Source organism: Copadichromis virginalis, linkage group LG3, assembly GCF_057382275.1.
Source record: "Copadichromis virginalis isolate Kocher_CV1m ecotype Utaka linkage group LG3, C_Virginalis_male_GT1.1, whole genome shotgun sequence".
NCBI lineage: Eukaryota > Metazoa > Chordata > Actinopteri > Cichliformes > Cichlidae > Copadichromis > Copadichromis virginalis.
The window spans coordinates 58663012-58680076 of NC_140620.1; the positions used below are offsets into that span (position 1 = coordinate 58663012).

The 17065-nt window shown below is 57.7% G+C and overlaps 3 non-coding genes and 7 pseudogenes across 3 annotated transcripts; all 10 read left to right on the forward strand.

The window, feature by feature from the left end:
• Positions 1 to 234: 234 nt before the first annotated feature.
• On the forward strand, positions 235 to 353 carry LOC146715970 (5S ribosomal RNA; annotated as a pseudogene).
• Positions 354 to 1288: 935 nt separating this feature from the next.
• On the forward strand, positions 1289 to 1407 carry LOC146715971 (5S ribosomal RNA; annotated as a pseudogene).
• Positions 1408 to 4482: 3075 nt separating this feature from the next.
• Positions 4483 to 4601, forward strand: LOC146715972 (5S ribosomal RNA; annotated as a pseudogene).
• A 1294-nt stretch (positions 4602 to 5895) lies between these two features.
• On the forward strand, positions 5896 to 6014 carry LOC146715973 (5S ribosomal RNA). Its single transcript, XR_014919629.1, has one exon. It is a non-coding gene; the product is annotated as a 5S ribosomal RNA (ribosomal RNA).
• Positions 6015 to 6713: 699 nt separating this feature from the next.
• On the forward strand, positions 6714 to 6832 carry LOC146715974 (5S ribosomal RNA; annotated as a pseudogene).
• Positions 6833 to 9907: 3075 nt separating this feature from the next.
• LOC146715975 (5S ribosomal RNA) lies at positions 9908 to 10026 on the forward strand (annotated as a pseudogene).
• A 2359-nt stretch (positions 10027 to 12385) lies between these two features.
• LOC146715976 (5S ribosomal RNA) lies at positions 12386 to 12504 on the forward strand (annotated as a pseudogene).
• Positions 12505 to 14436: 1932 nt separating this feature from the next.
• LOC146715977 (5S ribosomal RNA) lies at positions 14437 to 14555 on the forward strand. Its single transcript, XR_014919852.1, has one exon. It is a non-coding gene; the product is annotated as a 5S ribosomal RNA (ribosomal RNA).
• Positions 14556 to 15770: 1215 nt separating this feature from the next.
• On the forward strand, positions 15771 to 15889 carry LOC146715978 (5S ribosomal RNA). The gene has a single exon (XR_014919416.1). It is a non-coding gene; the product is annotated as a 5S ribosomal RNA (ribosomal RNA).
• Positions 15890 to 16588: 699 nt separating this feature from the next.
• On the forward strand, positions 16589 to 16707 carry LOC146715979 (5S ribosomal RNA; annotated as a pseudogene).
• The last annotated feature ends 358 nt before the right edge of the window (positions 16708 to 17065 follow it).

A 17065-nucleotide genomic window follows, 5' to 3' on the forward strand; every position in this document is an offset into this window, starting at 1 on the left:
CAGGCCCTGTGCTGCTTGCTGTGGCCATGTAAAACACACCAGGTCCTGTGCTGGTTCTTGAGGCCATCTTCAACAATCCAGGGCATGTGCTGTTGGATAAATGCCAAACTGAGCCTTTGGGTTAGGGTATTATGCAAACATGCAGGTATGGTTATAGGATTGTCTTCGTAACTTCAGGTACTTGCCACCTAATCACTTGAATCCATAAATTGAGACATTGTGCTGGAGCCAGCAGCTTTCGGCCATACCACCCTGAGCACGCCCGACCTCGTCTGATCTCGGAAGCTAAGCAGGCCTGGGCTTGGTTAGTACTTGGATGGGAGACTGCCTGGGAATACCTGGTGCTGTAAGCCTTTCATTTTCATGTCATTGAACCGCTTTTGATCCAGAGAAGGGGTGTATTAAAAGACCAAAAGCAGCTCCCCATTAATGAGGGCACATTAACGACATTGCTTTTGGCTGTTTTCCAATGTCTTGTGCTGCTAGCTGATGCCACTTACACCACACCAGGGCCTGTGGCTGCTGGCTGAGGCCACTTACACCACACCAGGGCCTGTGGCTGCTGGCTGAGGCCACCTACACCACACCAGGGCCTTAGTTGCTATTGAGGCCAATTACACCACACCAGGGTCTGTGGCTCTTGCTCAGGCCACTTACACCACACCAGGGCCTGTGGCACTGGCTGAGGCCACTTACACCACACCAGGGCCTGTGGCTGCTAGCTGATGCCACCTACACCACACCAGGGCCTGAGTGACCGGCTGGGGCCACTTACACCACATCAGGGCCTGTTGCTCTGGCTGAGGCCACTTACACCACACCAGGGCCTGTGGCTGCTGGCTGAGGCCACCTACACCACACCAGGGCCTTAGTTGCTATTGAGGCCAATTACACCACACCAGGGTATGTGGCTCTTGCTCAGGCCACTTACACCACACCAGGGCCTTAGTTGCTATTGAGGCCAATTACACCACACCAGGGCCTGTGGCTCTTGCTCAGGCCACTCACATCACACCAGGCCCTGCGCTTCTGGCCGAGGCCATCTTCACCAAACCAGGCCCTGTGCTGCTAGCTGTGGCCATGTACAACACACCAGGCCCTGTGCTGGTTCCTGAGGCCATCTTCAACAATCCAGGGCCTGTGCTGTTGGATAAATGCTAAACTGAGCCTTTGGGTTAGGGTATTATGCAAACATGAAGGTAGGGTTATAGGATTGTCTTCGTAACTTCAGGTACTTGCCACCTTATCACCTGAATCCATAAATTGAGACATTGTGCTGGGCCCAGCAGCTTACGGCCATACCACCCTGAGCACGCCCGACCTCGTCTGATCTCGGAAGCTGAGCAGGGCTGGGCTTGGTTAGTACTTGGATAGGAGACTGCCTGGGAATACCTGGTGCTGTAAGCCTTTCATTTTCATGTCATTGAACCGCTTTTGATCCAGAGAAGGGGTGTATTAAAAGACCAAAAGCAGCTCCCCATTAATGAGGGCACATTAACGACATTGCTTTTGGCTGTTTTCCAATGTCTTGTGCTGCTAGCTGATGCCACCTACACCACACCAGGGCCTGAGTGACCGGCTGGGGCCACTTACACCACATCAGGGCCTGTGGCTCTGGCTGAGGCCACTTACACCACACCAGGGCCTGTGGCTGCTGGCTGAGGCCACTTACACCACACCAGGGCATTAGTTGCTATTGAGGCCAATTACACCACACCAGGGTATGTGGCTCTTGCTCAGGCCACTTACACCACACCAGGGCCTGTGGCTGCTGGCTGAGGCCACCTGCACCACACCAGGGCCTGTGGCTGCTGGCTGAGGCGACTTATACCACACCAGGGCCCTTTTGCTGCTGGCTGAGGCCACTTACACCACACCAGTGCCTGTGGCTTCTGTCTGAGGCGACTTACACCACACCAGGGCCTGTGGCTGCTGGCTGAGGCCAATTATACCACACCAGGGTCTGTGGCTCTTGCTCAGGCCACTTACACCACACCAGGGCCTGTGGCACTGGCTGAGGCCACTTACACCACACCAGGGCCTGTGGCTGCTGGCTGAAGCCACTTACACCACAACAGGGCCTGTGGCTGCTGGCTGAGGCCACTTACACCACACCAGGGCCTGTGGCTGCTGGCTGAGGCCACCTACACCACACCAGGGCCTGTGGCTGCTGGCTGAGGCGACTTACACCACACCAGGGCCCTTTTGCTGCTGGCTGAGGCCACTTACACCACACCAGTGCCTGTGGCTTCTGGCTGAGGCGACTTACACCACACCAGGGCCTGTGGCTGCTGGCTGATGCCACCTACACCACACCAGGGCCTGAGTGACCGGCTGGGGCCACTTACACCACATCAGGGCCTGTGGCTGCTGGCTGAGGCCAGTTACACCACACCAGAGCCTGTGGCTGCTGGCTGAAGCCACTTACACCACACCAGGGCCTTAGTTGCTATTGAGGCCACTTACACCACACCAGGGCCTGTGGCTGCTGGCTGAGGCCACCTACACCACACCAGGGCCTGTGGCTGCTGGCTGAGGCCACTTACACCACACCAGGGCCTGTGGCTGCTGGCTGAAGCCACTTACACCACACCAGGGCCTTAGTTGCTATTGAGGCCACTTACACCACACCAGGGCCTGTGGCTGCTGGCTGAGGCCACCTACACCACACCAGGGCCCTTTTGCTGCTGGCTGAGGCCACTTACACCACACCAGTGCCTGTGGCTTCTGGCTGAGGCCACTTACACCACACCAGGGCCTGTGGCTGCTGGCTGAGGCCACTTACACCACACCAGGGCCTGTGGCTCTTGCTCAGGCCACTCACATCACACCAGGCCCTGCGCTTCTGGCCGAGGCCATCTTCACCAAACCAGGCCCTGTGGTTCTTGCTCAGGCCACTTACACCACACCAGGGCCTTATTTGCTATTGAGGCCACTTACACCACACCAGGGCCTGTGGCACTTGCTCAGGCCACTTACACCACACCAGGGCCTGTGGCACTTGCTCAGGCCACTTACACCACACCAGGGCCTGTGGCTGCTGGCTGAGGCCACTTACACCACACCAGGGCCTGTGGCTCTTGCTCAGGCCACTTACACCACACCAGGGCCTGAGTGACCGGCTGGGGCCACTTACACCACATCAGGGCCTGTGGCTCTGGCTGAGGCCACTTACACCACACCAGGGCCTTAGTTGCTATTGAGGCCAATTACACCACACCATGGTCTGTGGCTCTTGCTCAGGCCACTTACACCACACCAGGGCCTGTGGCACTGGCCGAGGCCACTTACACCACACCAGGGCCTGTGGCTGCTGGCTGAGGCCACTTACACCACACAAGGGCTTGTGGCTGCTGGCTGAGGCCACCTACACCACACCAGGGCCTGTGGCTGCTGGCTGAGGCCACCTACACCACACCAGGGCCTGTGGCTCTTGCTCAGGCCACTTACACCACACCAGGGCCTGTGGCTCTTGCTCAGGCCACTTACACCACACCAGGGCCTGTGGCTCTTGCTGAGGCCACTCATATCACACCAGGCCCTGTGCTTCTGGCTGAGGCCACTTAGACCACACCAGGGCCTGTGGCTGCTGGCTGAGGCCACTTACACCACACCAGGGCCTGTGGCTGCTGGCTGAGGCCATCTACACCACACCAGGGCCTGTGGCTGCTGGCTGAGGCGACTTACACCACACCAGGGCCCTTTTGCTGCTGGCTGAGGCCACTTACACCACACCAGTGCCTGTGGCTTCTGGCTGAGGCGACTTACACCACACCAGGGCCTGTGGCTGCTGGCTGAGGCCACTTACACCACACCAGGGCCTGTGGCTCTTGCTCAGGCCACTCACATCACACCAGGCCCTGCGCTTCTGGCCGAGGCCATCTTCACCAAACCAGGCCCTGTGGCTCTTGCTCAGGCCACTTACACCACACCAGGGCCTGTGGCTCTGGCTTAGGCCACTTACACCACACCAGGGCCTGTGGCACTTGCTCAGGCCACTTACACCACACCAGGGCCTGTGGCTGCTGGCTGAGGCCACTTACACCACACCAGGGCCTGTGGCTCTTACTCAGGCCACTTACACCACACCAGGGCCTGTGGCACTGGCTGAGGCCACTTAGACCACACCAGGGCCTGTGGCTGCTGGCTGAGGCCACTTACACCACACCAGGGCCTGTGGCTGCTGGCTGAGGCCACTTACACCAAACCAGGGCCTGTGGCTGCTTGCTGAGGCCATCTTCACCAAACCAGGCCCTGTGCTGCTTGCTGTGGCCATGTAAAACACACCAGGTCCTGTGCTGGTTCTTGAGGCCATCTTCAACAATCCAGGGCCTGTGCTGTTGGATAAATGCCAAACTGAGCCTTTGGGTTAGGGTATTATGCAAACATGCAGGTATGGTTATAGGATTGTCTTCGTAACTTCAGGTACTTGCCACCTAATCACTTGAATCCATAAATTGAGACATTGTGCTGGAGCCAGCAGCTTTCGGCCATACCACCGTGAGCACGCCCGACCTCGTCTGATCTCGGAAGCTAAGCAGGCCTGGGCTTGGTTAGTACTTGGATGGGAGACTGCCTGGGAATACCTGGTGCTGTAAGCCTTTGATTTTCATGTCATTGAACCGCTTTTGATCCAGAGAAGGGGTGTATTAAAAGACCAAAAGCAGCTCCCCATTAATGAGGGCACATTAACGACATTGCTTTTGGCTGTTTTCCAATGTCTTGTGCTGCTAGCTGATGCCACTTACACCACACCAGGGCCTGTGGCTGCTGGCTGAGGCCACTTACACCACACCAGGGCCTGTGGCTGCTGGCTGAGGCCACCTACACCACACCAGGGCCTTAGTTGCTATTGAGGCCAATTACACCACACCAGGGTCTGTGGCTCTTGCTCAGGCCACTTACACCACACCAGGGCCTGTGGCACTGGCTGAGGCCACTTACACCACACCAGGGCCTGTGGCTGCTAGCTGATGCCACCTACACCACACCAGGGCCTGAGTGACCGGCTGGGGCCACTTACACCACATCAGGGCCTGTTGCTCTGGCTGAGGCCACTTACACCACACCAGGGCCTGTGGCTGCTGGCTGAGGCCACCTACACCACACCAGGGCCTTAGTTGCTATTGATGCCACTTACACCACACCAGGGCCTGTGGCTGCTGGCTGAGGCCACCTACACCACACCAGGGCCCTTTTGCTGCTGGCTGAGGCCACTTACACCACACCAGTGCATGTGGCTCCTGGCTGAGGCCACTTACACCACACCAGGGCCTGTGGCTGCTGAATGAGGCCACTTACACCACACCAGGGCCTGTGGCTCTTGCTCAGGCCACTCACATCACACCAGGCCCTGCGCTTCTGGCCGAGGCCATCTTCACCAAACCAGGCCCTGTGGTTCTTGCTCAGGCCACTTACACCACACCAGGGCCTTATTTGCTATTGAGGCCACTTACACCACACCAGGGCCTGTGGCTCTGGCTTAGGCCACTTACACCACACCAGGGCCTGTGGCACTGGCTGAGGCCACTTAGACCACACCAGGGCCTGTGGCTGCTGGCTGAGGCCACTCACACCACACCAGGGCCTGTGGCTGCTAGCTGAGGCCACTTACACCAAACCAGGGCCTGTGGCTGCCTGCTGAGGCCATCTTCACCAAACCAGGCCCTGTGCTGCTTGCTGTGGCCATGTAAAACACACCAGGTCCTGTGCTGGTTCTTGAGGCCATCTTCAACAATCCAGGGCCTGTGCTGTTGGATAAATGCCAAACTGAGCCTTTTGGTTAGGGTATTATGCAAACATGCAGGTATGGTTATAGGATTGTCTTCGTAACTTCAGGTACTTGCCACCTAATCACTTGAATCCATAAATTGAGACATTGTGCTGGGGCCAGCAGCTTACGGCCATACCACCCTGAGCACGCCCGACCTCGTCTGATCTCGGAAGCTAAGCAGGGCTGGGCTTGGTTAGTACTTGGATGGGAGACTGCCTGGGAATACCTGGTGCTGTAAGCCTTTCATTTTCATGTCATTGAACCGCTTTTGATCCAGAGAAGGGGTGTATTAAAAGACCAGAAGCAGCTCCCCATTAATGAGGGCACATTAACGACATTGCTTTTGGCTGTTTTCCAATGTCTTGTGCTGCTAGCTGATGCCACCTACACCACACCAGGGCCTGAGTGACCGGCTGGGGCCACTTACACCACATCAGGGCCTGTTGCTCTGGCTGAGGCCACTTACACCACACCAGGGCCTGTGGCTGCTGGCTGAGGCCACCTACACCACACCAGGGCCTTAGTTGCTATTGAGGCCAATTACACCACACCAGGGTATGTGGCTCTTGCTCAGGCCACTTACACCACACCAGGGCCTTAGTTGCTATTGAGGCCAATTACACCACACCAGGGCCTGTGGCTCTTGCTCAGGCCACTCACATCACACCAGGCCCTGCGCTTCTGGCCGAGGCCATCTTCACCAAACCAGGCCCTGTGCTGCTAGCTGTGGCCATGTACAACACACCAGGCCCTGTGCTGGTTCCTGAGGCCATCTTCAACAATCCAGGGCCTGTGCTGTTGGATAAATGCTAAACTGAGCCTTTGGGTTAGGGTATTATGCAAACATGAAGGTAGGGTTATAGGATTGTCTTCGTAACTTCAGGTACTTGCCACCTTATCACCTGAATCCATAAATTGAGACATTGTGCTGGGCCCAGCAGCTTACGGCCATACCACCCTGAGCACGCCCGACCTCGTCTGATCTCGGAAGCTGAGCAGGGCTGGGCTTGGTTAGTACTTGGATAGGAGACTGCCTGGGAATACCTGGTGCTGTAAGCCTTTCATTTTAATGTCATTGAACCGCTTTTGATCCAGAGAAGGGGTGTATTAAAAGACCAAAAGCAGCTGCCCATTAATGAGGGCACATTAACGACATTGCTTTTGGCTGTTTTCCAATGTCTTGTGCTGCTAGCTGATGCCACCTACACCACACCAGGGCCTGAGTGACCGGCTGGGGCCACTTACACCACATCAGGGCCTGTGGCTCTGGCTGAGGCCACTTACACCACACCAGGGCCTGTGGCTGCTGGCTGAGGCCACTTACACCACACCAGGGCATTAGTTGCTATTGAGGCCAATTACACCACACCAGGGTATGTGGCTCTTGCTCAGGCCACTTACACCACACCAGGGCCTGTGGCTGCTGGCTGAGGCCACCTGCACCACACCAGGGCCTGTGGCTGCTGGCTGAGGCGACTTATACCACACCAGGGCCCTTTTGCTGCTGGCTGAGGCCACTTACACCACACCAGTGCCTGTGGCTTCTGTCTGAGGCGACTTACACCACACCAGGGCCTGTGGCTGCTGGCTGAGGCCAATTATACCACACCAGGGTCTGTGGCTCTTGCTCAGGCCACTTACACCACACCAGGGCCTGTGGCACTGGCTGAGGCCACTTACACCACACCAGGGCCTGTGGCTGCTGGCTGAAGCCACTTACACCACAACAGGGCCTGTGGCTGCTGGCTGAGGCCACTTACACCACACCAGGGCCTGTGGCTGCTGGCTGAGGCCACCTACACCACACCAGGGCCTGTGGCTGCTGGCTGAGGCGACTTACACCACACCAGGGCCCTTTTGCTGCTGGCTGAGGCCACTTACACCACACCAGTGCCTGTGGCTTCTGGCTGAGGCGACTTACACCACACCAGGGCCTGTGGCTGCTGGCTGATGCCACCTACACCACACCAGGGCCTGAGTGACCGGCTGGGGCCACTTACACCACATCAGGGCCTGTGGCTGCTGGCTGAGGCCAGTTACACCACACCAGAGCCTGTGGCTGCTGGCTGAAGCCACTTACACCACACCAGGGCCTTAGTTGCTATTGAGGCCACTTACACCACACCAGGGCCTGTGGCTGCTGGCTGAGGCCACCTACACCACACCAGGGCCTGTGGCTGCTGGCTGAGGCCACTTACACCACACCAGGGCCTGTGGCTGCTGGCTGAAGCCACTTACACCACACCAGGGCCTTAGTTGCTATTGAGGCCACTTACACCACACCAGGGCCTGTGGCTGCTGGCTGAGGCCACCTACACCACACCAGGGCCCTTTTGCTGCTGGCTGAGGCCACTTACACCACACCAGTGCCTGTGGCTTCTGGCTGAGGCCACTTACACCACACCAGGGCCTGTGGCTGCTGGCTGAGGCCACTTACACCACACCAGGGCCTGTGGCTCTTGCTCAGGCCACTCACATCACACCAGGCCCTGCGCTTCTGGCCGAGGCCATCTTCACCAAACCAGGCCCTGTGGTTCTTGCTCAGGCCACTTACACCACACCAGGGCCTTATTTGCTATTGAGGCCACTTACACCACACCAGGGCCTGTGGCACTTGCTCAGGCCACTTACACCACACCAGGGCCTGTGGCACTTGCTCAGGCCACTTACACCACACCAGGGCCTGTGGCTGCTGGCTGAGGCCACTTACACCACACCAGGGCCTGTGGCTCTTGCTCAGGCCACTTACACCACACCAGGGCCTGAGTGACCGGCTGGGGCCACTTACACCACATCAGGGCCTGTGGCTCTGGCTGAGGCCACTTACACCACACCAGGGCCTTAGTTGCTATTGAGGCCAATTACACCACACCATGGTCTGTGGCTCTTGCTCAGGCCACTTACACCACACCAGGGCCTGTGGCACTGGCCGAGGCCACTTACACCACACCAGGGCCTGTGGCTGCTGGCTGAGGCCACTTACACCACACAAGGGCTTGTGGCTGCTGGCTGAGGCCACCTACACCACACCAGGGCCTGTGGCTGCTGGCTGAGGCCACCTACACCACACCAGGGCCTGTGGCTCTTGCTCAGGCCACTTACACCACACCAGGGCCTGTGGCTCTTGCTCAGGCCACTTACACCACACCAGGGCCTGTGGCTCTTGCTGAGGCCACTCATATCACACCAGGCCCTGTGCTTCTGGCTGAGGCCACTTAGACCACACCAGGGCCTGTGGCTGCTGGCTGAGGCCACTTACACCACACCAGGGCCTGTGGCTGCTGGCTGAGGCCATCTACACCACACCAGGGCCTGTGGCTGCTGGCTGAGGCGACTTACACCACACCAGGGCCCTTTTGCTGCTGGCTGAGGCCACTTACACCACACCAGTGCCTGTGGCTTCTGGCTGAGGCGACTTACACCACACCAGGGCCTGTGGCTGCTGGCTGAGGCCACTTACACCACACCAGGGCCTGTGGCTCTTGCTCAGGCCACTCACATCACACCAGGCCCTGCGCTTCTGGCCGAGGCCATCTTCACCAAACCAGGCCCTGTGGCTCTTGCTCAGGCCACTTACACCACACCAGGGCCTGTGGCTCTGGCTTAGGCCACTTACACCACACCAGGGCCTGTGGCACTTGCTCAGGCCACTTACACCACACCAGGGCCTGTGGCTGCTGGCTGAGGCCACTTACACCACACCAGGGCCTGTGGCTCTTACTCAGGCCACTTACACCACACCAGGGCCTGTGGCACTGGCTGAGGCCACTTAGACCACACCAGGGCCTGTGGCTGCTGGCTGAGGCCACTTACACCACACCAGGGCCTGTGGCTGCTGGCTGAGGCCACTTACACCAAACCAGGGCCTGTGGCTGCTTGCTGAGGCCATCTTCACCAAACCAGGCCCTGTGCTGCTTGCTGTGGCCATGTAAAACACACCAGGTCCTGTGCTGGTTCTTGAGGCCATCTTCAACAATCCAGGGCCTGTGCTGTTGGATAAATGCCAAACTGAGCCTTTGGGTTAGGGTATTATGCAAACATGCAGGTATGGTTATAGGATTGTCTTCGTAACTTCAGGTACTTGCCACCTAATCACTTGAATCCATAAATTGAGACATTGTGCTGGAGCCAGCAGCTTTCGGCCATACCACCGTGAGCACGCCCGACCTCGTCTGATCTCGGAAGCTAAGCAGGGCTGGGCTTGGTTAGTACTTGGATGGGAGACTGCCTGGGAATACCTGGTGCTGTAAGCCTTTCATTTTCATGTCATTGAACCGCTTTTGATCCAGAGAAGGGGTGTATTAAAAGACCAAAAGCAGCTCCCCATTAATGAGGGCACATTAACGACATTGCTTTTGGCTGTTTTCCAATGTCTTGTGCTGCTAGCTGATGCCACTTACACCACACCAGGGCCTGTGGCTGCTGGCTGAGGCCACTTACACCACACCAGGGCCTGTGGCTGCTGGCTGAAGCCACTTACACCACACCAGGGCCTGAGTGACCGGCTGTGGCCACTTACACCACACCAGGGCCTGTGGCTGCTGGCTGAGGCCAGTTACACCACACCAGAGCCTGTGGCTGCTGGCTGAAGCCACTTACACCACACCAGGGCCTTAGTTGCTATTGAGGCCACTTACACCACACCAGGGCCTGTGGCTGCTGGCTGAGGCCACCTACACCACACCAGGGCCTGTGGCTGCTGGCTGAGGCCACTTACACCACACCAGGGCCTGTGGCTGCTGGCTGAAGCCACTTACACCACACCAGGGCCTTAGTTGCTATTGAGGCCACTTACACCACACCAGGGCCTGTGGCTGCTGGCTGAGGCCACCTACACCACACCAGGGCCCTTTTGCTGCTGGCTGAGGCCACTTACACCACACCAGTGCCTGTGGCTTCTGGCTGAGGCCAATTACACCACACCAGGGCCTGTGGCTGCTGGCTGAGGCGACTTACACCACACCAGGGCCTGTGGCTCTTGCTCAGGCCACTCACATCACACCAGGCCCTGCGCTTCTGGCCGAGGCCATCTTCACCAAACCAGGCCCTGTGGTTCTTGCTCAGGCCACTTACACCACACCAGGGCCTTATTTGCTATTGAGGCCACTTACACCACACCAGGGTCTGTGGCTCTTGCTCAGGCCACTTACACCACACCAGGGCCTGTGGCTCTTGCTCAGGCCACTTACACCACACCAGGGCCTGTGGCTGCTGGCTGAGGCCACCTACACCACACCAGGGCATTAGTTGCTATTGAGGCCAATTACACCACACCAGGGCCTGTGGCTCTTGCTCAGGCCACTTACACCACACCAGGGCCTGTGGCTCTTGCTCAGGCCACTTACACCACACCAGGGCCTGTGGCACTGGCTGAGGCCACTTACACCACACCAGGGCCTGTGGCTGCTGGCTGAGGCCACTTACACCACACCAGGGCCTGAGTGACCGGCTGTGGCCACTTACACCACACCAGGGCCTGTGGCTGCTGGCTGAGGCCAGTTACACCACACCAGAGCCTGTGGCTGCTGGCTGAAGCCACTTACACCACACCAGGGCCTTAGTTGCTATTGAGGCCACTTACACCACACCAGGGCCTGTGGCTGCTGGCTGAGGCCACCTACACCACACCAGGGCCTGTGGCTGCTGGCTGAGGCCACTTACACCACACCAGGGCCTGTGGCTGCTGGCTGAAGCCACTTACACCACACCAGGGCCTTAGTTGCTATTGAGGCCACTTACACCACACCAGGGCCTGTGGCTGCTGGCTGAGGCCACCTACACCACACCAGGGCCCTTTTGCTGCTGGCTGAGGCCACTTACACCACACCAGTGCCTGTGGCTTCTGGCTGAGGCCAATTACACCACACCAGGGCCTGTGGCTGCTGGCTGAGGCCACTTACACCACACCAGGGCCTGTGGCTCTTGCTCAGGCCACTCACATCACACCAGGCCCTGCGCTTCTGGCCGAGGCCATCTTCACCAAACCAGGCCCTGTGGTTCTTGCTCAGGCCACTTACACCACACCAGGGCCTTATTTGCTATTGAGGCCACTTACACCACACCAGGGCCTGTGGCTCTTGCTTAGGCCACTTACACCACACCAGGGCCTGTGGCACTTGCTCAGGCCACTTACACCACACCAGGGCCTGTGGCTGCTGGCTGAGGCCACTTACACCACACCAGGGCCTGTGGCTCTTGCTCAGGCCACTTACACCACACCAGGGCCTGTGGCACTGGCTGAGGCCACTTAGACCACACCAGGGCCTGTGGCTGCTGGCTGAGGCCACTCACACCACACCAGGGCCTGTGGCTGCTAGCTGAGGCCACTTACACCAAACCAGGGCCTGTGGCTGCTTGCTGAGGCCATCTTCACCAAACCAGGCCCTGTGCTGCTTGCTGTGGCCATGTAAAACACACCAGGTCCTGTGCTGGTTCTTGAGGCCATCTTCAACAATCCAGGGCCTGTGCTGTTGGATAAATGCCAAACTGAGCCTTTTGGTTAGGGTATTATGCAAACATGCAGGTATGGTTATAGGATTGTCTTCGTAACTTCAGGTACTTGCCACCTAATCACTTGAATCCATAAATTGAGACATTGTGCTGGGGCCAGCAGCTTACGGCCATACCACCCTGAGCACGCCCGACCTCGTCTGATCTCGGAAGCTAAGCAGGGCTGGGCTTGTTTAGTACTTGGATGGGAGACTTCCTGGCAATACCTGGTGCTGTAAGCCTTTCATTTTCATGTCATTGAACCGCTTTTGATCCAGAGAAGGGGTGTATTAAAAGACCAGAAGCAGCTCCCCATTAATGAGGGCACATTAACGACATTGCTTTTGGCTGTTTTCCAATGTCTTGTGCTGCTAGCTGATGCCACCTACACCACACCAGGGCCTGAGTGACCGGCTGGGGCCACTTACACCACATCAGGGCCTGTTGCTCTGGCTGAGGCCACTTACACCACACCAGGGCCTGTGGCTGCTGGCTGAGGCCACCTACACCACACCAGGGCCTTAGTTGCTATTGAGGCCAATTACACCACACCAGGGTATGTGGCTCTTGCTCAGGCCACTTACACCACACCAGGGCCTTAGTTGCTATTGAGGCCAATTACACCACACCAGGGCCTGTGGCTCTTGCTCAGGCCACTTACACCACACCAGGGCCTGTGGCTGCTGGCTGAGGCCACCTACACCACACCAGGGCCTGTGGCTGCTGGCTGAGGCGACTTATACCACACCAGGGCCCTTTTGCTGCTGGCTGAGGCCACTTACACCACACCAGTGCCTGTGGCTTCTGTCTGAGGCGACTTACACCACACCAGGGCCTGTGGCTGCTGGCTGAGGCCAATTATACCACACCAGGGTCTGTGGCTCTTGCTCAGGCCACTTACACCACACCAGGGCCTGTGGCACTGGCTGAGGCCACTTACACCACACCAGGGCCTGTGGCTGCTGGCTGAGGCCACTTACACCACAACAGGGCCTGTGGCTGCTGGCTGAGGCCACTTACACCACACCAGGGCCTGTGGCTGCTGGCTGAGGCCACCTACACCACACCAGGGCCTGTGGCTGCTGGCTGAGGCGACTTACACCACACCAGGGCCCTTTTGCTGCTGGCTGAGGCCACTTACACCACACCAGTGCCTGTGGCTTCTGGCTGAGGCGACTTACACCACACCAGGGCCTGTGGCTGCTGGCTGATGCCACCTACACCACACCAGGGCCTGAGTGACCGGCTGGGGCCACTTACACCACATCAGGGCCTGTGGCTGCTGGCTGAGGCCAGTTACACCACACCAGAGCCTGTGGCTGCTGGCTGAAGCCACTTACACCACACCAGGGCCTTAGTTGCTATTGAGGCCACTTACACCACACCAGGGCCTGTGGCTGCTGGCTGAGGCCACCTACACCACACCAGGGCCTGTGGCTGCTGGCTGAAGCCACTTACACCACACCAGGGCCTTAGTTGCTATTGAGGCCACTTACACCACACCAGGGCCTGTGGCTGCTGGCTGAGGCCACCTACACCACACCAGGGCCCTTTTGCTGCTGGCTGAGGCCACTTACACCACACCAGTGCCTGTGGCTTCTGGCTGAGGCCACTTACACCACACCAGGGCCTGTGGCTGCTGGCTGAGGCCAGTTACACCACACCAGAGCCTGTGGCTGCTGGCTGAAGCCACTTACACCACACCAGGGCCTTAGTTGCTATTGAGGCCACTTACACCACACCAGGGCCTGTGGCTGCTGGCTGAGGCCACCTACACCACACCAGGGCCTGTGGCTGCTGGCTGAGGCCACTTACACCACACCAGGGCCTGTGGCTGCTGGCTGAAGCCACTTACACCACACCAGGGCCTTAGTTGCTATTGATGCCACTTACACCACACCAGGGCCTGTGGCTGCTTGCTGAGGCCATCTTCACCAAACCAGGCCCTGTGCTGCTTGCTGTGGCCATGTAAAACACACCAGGTCCTGTGCTGGTTCTTGAGGCCATCTTCAACAATCCAGGGCCTGTGCTGTTGGATAAATGCCAAACTGAGCCTTTGGGTTAGGGTATTATGCAAACATGCAGGTATGGTTATAGGATTGTCTTCATAACTTCAGGTACTTGCCACCTAATCACTTGAATCCATAAATTGAGACATTGTGCTGGAGCCAGCAGCTTACGGCCATACCACCCTGAGCACCCCCGACCTCGTCTGATCTCGGAAGCTAAGCAGGGCTGGGCTTGGTTAGTACTTGGATGGGAGACTGCCTGGGAATACCTGGTGCTGTAAGCCTTTCATTTTCATGTCATTGAACCGCTTTTGATCCAGAGAAGGGGTGTATTAAAAGACCAAAAGCAGCTCCCCATTAATGAGGGCACATTAACGACATTGCTTTTGGCTGTTTTCCAATGTCTTGTGCTGCTAGCTGATGCCACTTACACCACACCAGGGCCTGTGGCTGCTGGCTGAGGCCACTTACACCACACCAGGGCCTGTGGCTGCTGGCTGAGGCCACCTACACCACACCAGGGCCTTAGTTGCTATTGAGGCCAATTACACCACACCAGGGCCTGTGGCTGCTGGCTGAAGCCACTTACACCACACCAGGGCCTTAGTTGCTATTGAGGCCACTTACACCACACCAGGGCCTGTGGCTGCTGGCTGAGGCCACCTACACCACACCAGGGCCCTTTTGCTGCTGGCTGAGGCCACTTACACCACACCAGTGCCTGTGGCTTCTGGCTGAGGCCACTTACACCACACCAGGGCCTGTGGCTCTTGCTCAGGCCACTCACATCACACCAGGCCCTGCGCTTCTGGCCGAGGCCATCTTCACCAAACCAGGCCCTGTGGTTCTTGCTCAGGCCACTTACACCACACCAGGGCCTTATTTGCTATTGAGGCCACTTACACCACACCAGGGCCTGTGGCACTTGCTCAGGCCACTTACACCACACCAGGGCCTGTGGCACTTGCTCAGGCCACTTACACCACACCAGGGCCTGTGGCTGCTGGCTGAGGCCACTTACACCACACCAGGGCCTGTGGCTCTTGCTCAGGCCACTTACACCACACCAGGGCCTGTGGCTCTGGCTTAGGCCACTTACACCACACCAGGGCCTGTGGCACTGGCTGAGGCCACTTAGACCACACCAGGGCCTGTGGCTGCTGGCTGAGGCCACTCACACCACACCAGGGCCTGTGGCTGCTAGCTGAGGCCACTTACACCAAACCAGGGCCTGTGGCTGCTTGCTGAGGCCATCTTCACCAAACCAGGCCCTGTGCTGCTTGCTGTGGCCATGTAAAACACACCAGGTCCTGTGCTGGTTCCTGAGGCCATCTTCAACAATCCAGGGCCTGTGCTGTTGGATAAATGCCAAACTGAGCCTTTTGGTTAGGGTATTATGCAAACATGCAGGTATGGTTATAGGATTGTCTTCGTAACTTCAGGTACTTGCCACCTAATCACTTGAATCCATAAATTGAGACATTGTGCTGGGGCCAGCAGCTTACGGCCATACCACCCTGAGCACGCCCGACCTCGTCTGATCTCGGAAGCTAAGCAGGGCTGGGCTTGGTTAGTACTAGGATGGGAGACTGCCTGGGAATACCTGGTGCTGTAAGCCTTTCATTTTCATGTCATTGAACCGCTTTTGATCCAGAGAAGGGGTGTATTAAAAGACCAGAAGCAGCTCCCCATTAATGAGGGCACATTAACGACATTGCTTTTGGCTGTTTTCCAATGTCTTGTGCTGCTAGCTGATGCCACCTACACCACACCAGGGCCTGAGTGACCGGCTGGGGCCACTTACACCACATCAGGGCCTGTTGCTCTGGCTGAGGCCACTTACACCACACCAGGGCCTGTGGCTGCTGGCTGAGGCCACCTACACCACACCAGGGCCTTAGTTGCTATTGAGGCCAATTACACCACACCAGGGTATGTGGCTCTTGCTCAGGCCACTTACACCACACCAGGGCCTTAGTTGCTATTGAGGCCAATTACACCACACCAGGGCCTGTGGCTCTTGCTCAGGCCACTCACATCACACCAGGCCCTGCGCTTCTGGCCGAGGCCATCTTCACCAAACCAGGCCCTGTGCTGCTAGCTGTGGCCATGTACAACACACCAGGCCCTGTGCTGGTTCCTGAGGCCATCTTCAACAATCCAGGGCCTGTGCTGTTGGATAAATGCTAAACTGAGCCTTTGGGTTAGGGTATTATGCAAACATGAAGGTAGGGTTATAGGATTGTCTTCGTAACTTCAGGTACTTGCCACCTAATCACCTGAATCCATAAATTGAGACATTGTGCTGGGCCCAGCAGCTTACGGCCATACCACCCTGAGCACGCCCGACCTCGTCTGATCTCGGAAGCTGAGCAGGGCTGGGCTTGGTTAGTACTTGGATGGGAGACTGCCTGGGAATACCTGGTGCTGTAAGCCTTTCATTTTAATGTCATTGAACCGCTTTTGATCCAGAGAAGGGGTGTATTAAAAGACCAAAAGCAGCTGCCCATTAATGAGGGCACATTAACGACATTGCTTTTGGCTGTTTTCCAATGTCTTGTGCTGCTAGCTGATGCCACCTACACCACACCAGGGCCTGAGTGACCGGCTGGGGCCACTTACACCACATCAGGGCCTGTGGCTCTGGCTGAGGCCACTTACACCACACCAGGGCCTGTGGCTGCTGGCTGAGGCCACTTACACCACACCAGGGCATTAGTTGCTATTGAGGCCAATTACACCACACCAAGGTATGTGGCTCTTGCTCAGGCCACTTACACCACACCAGGGCCTG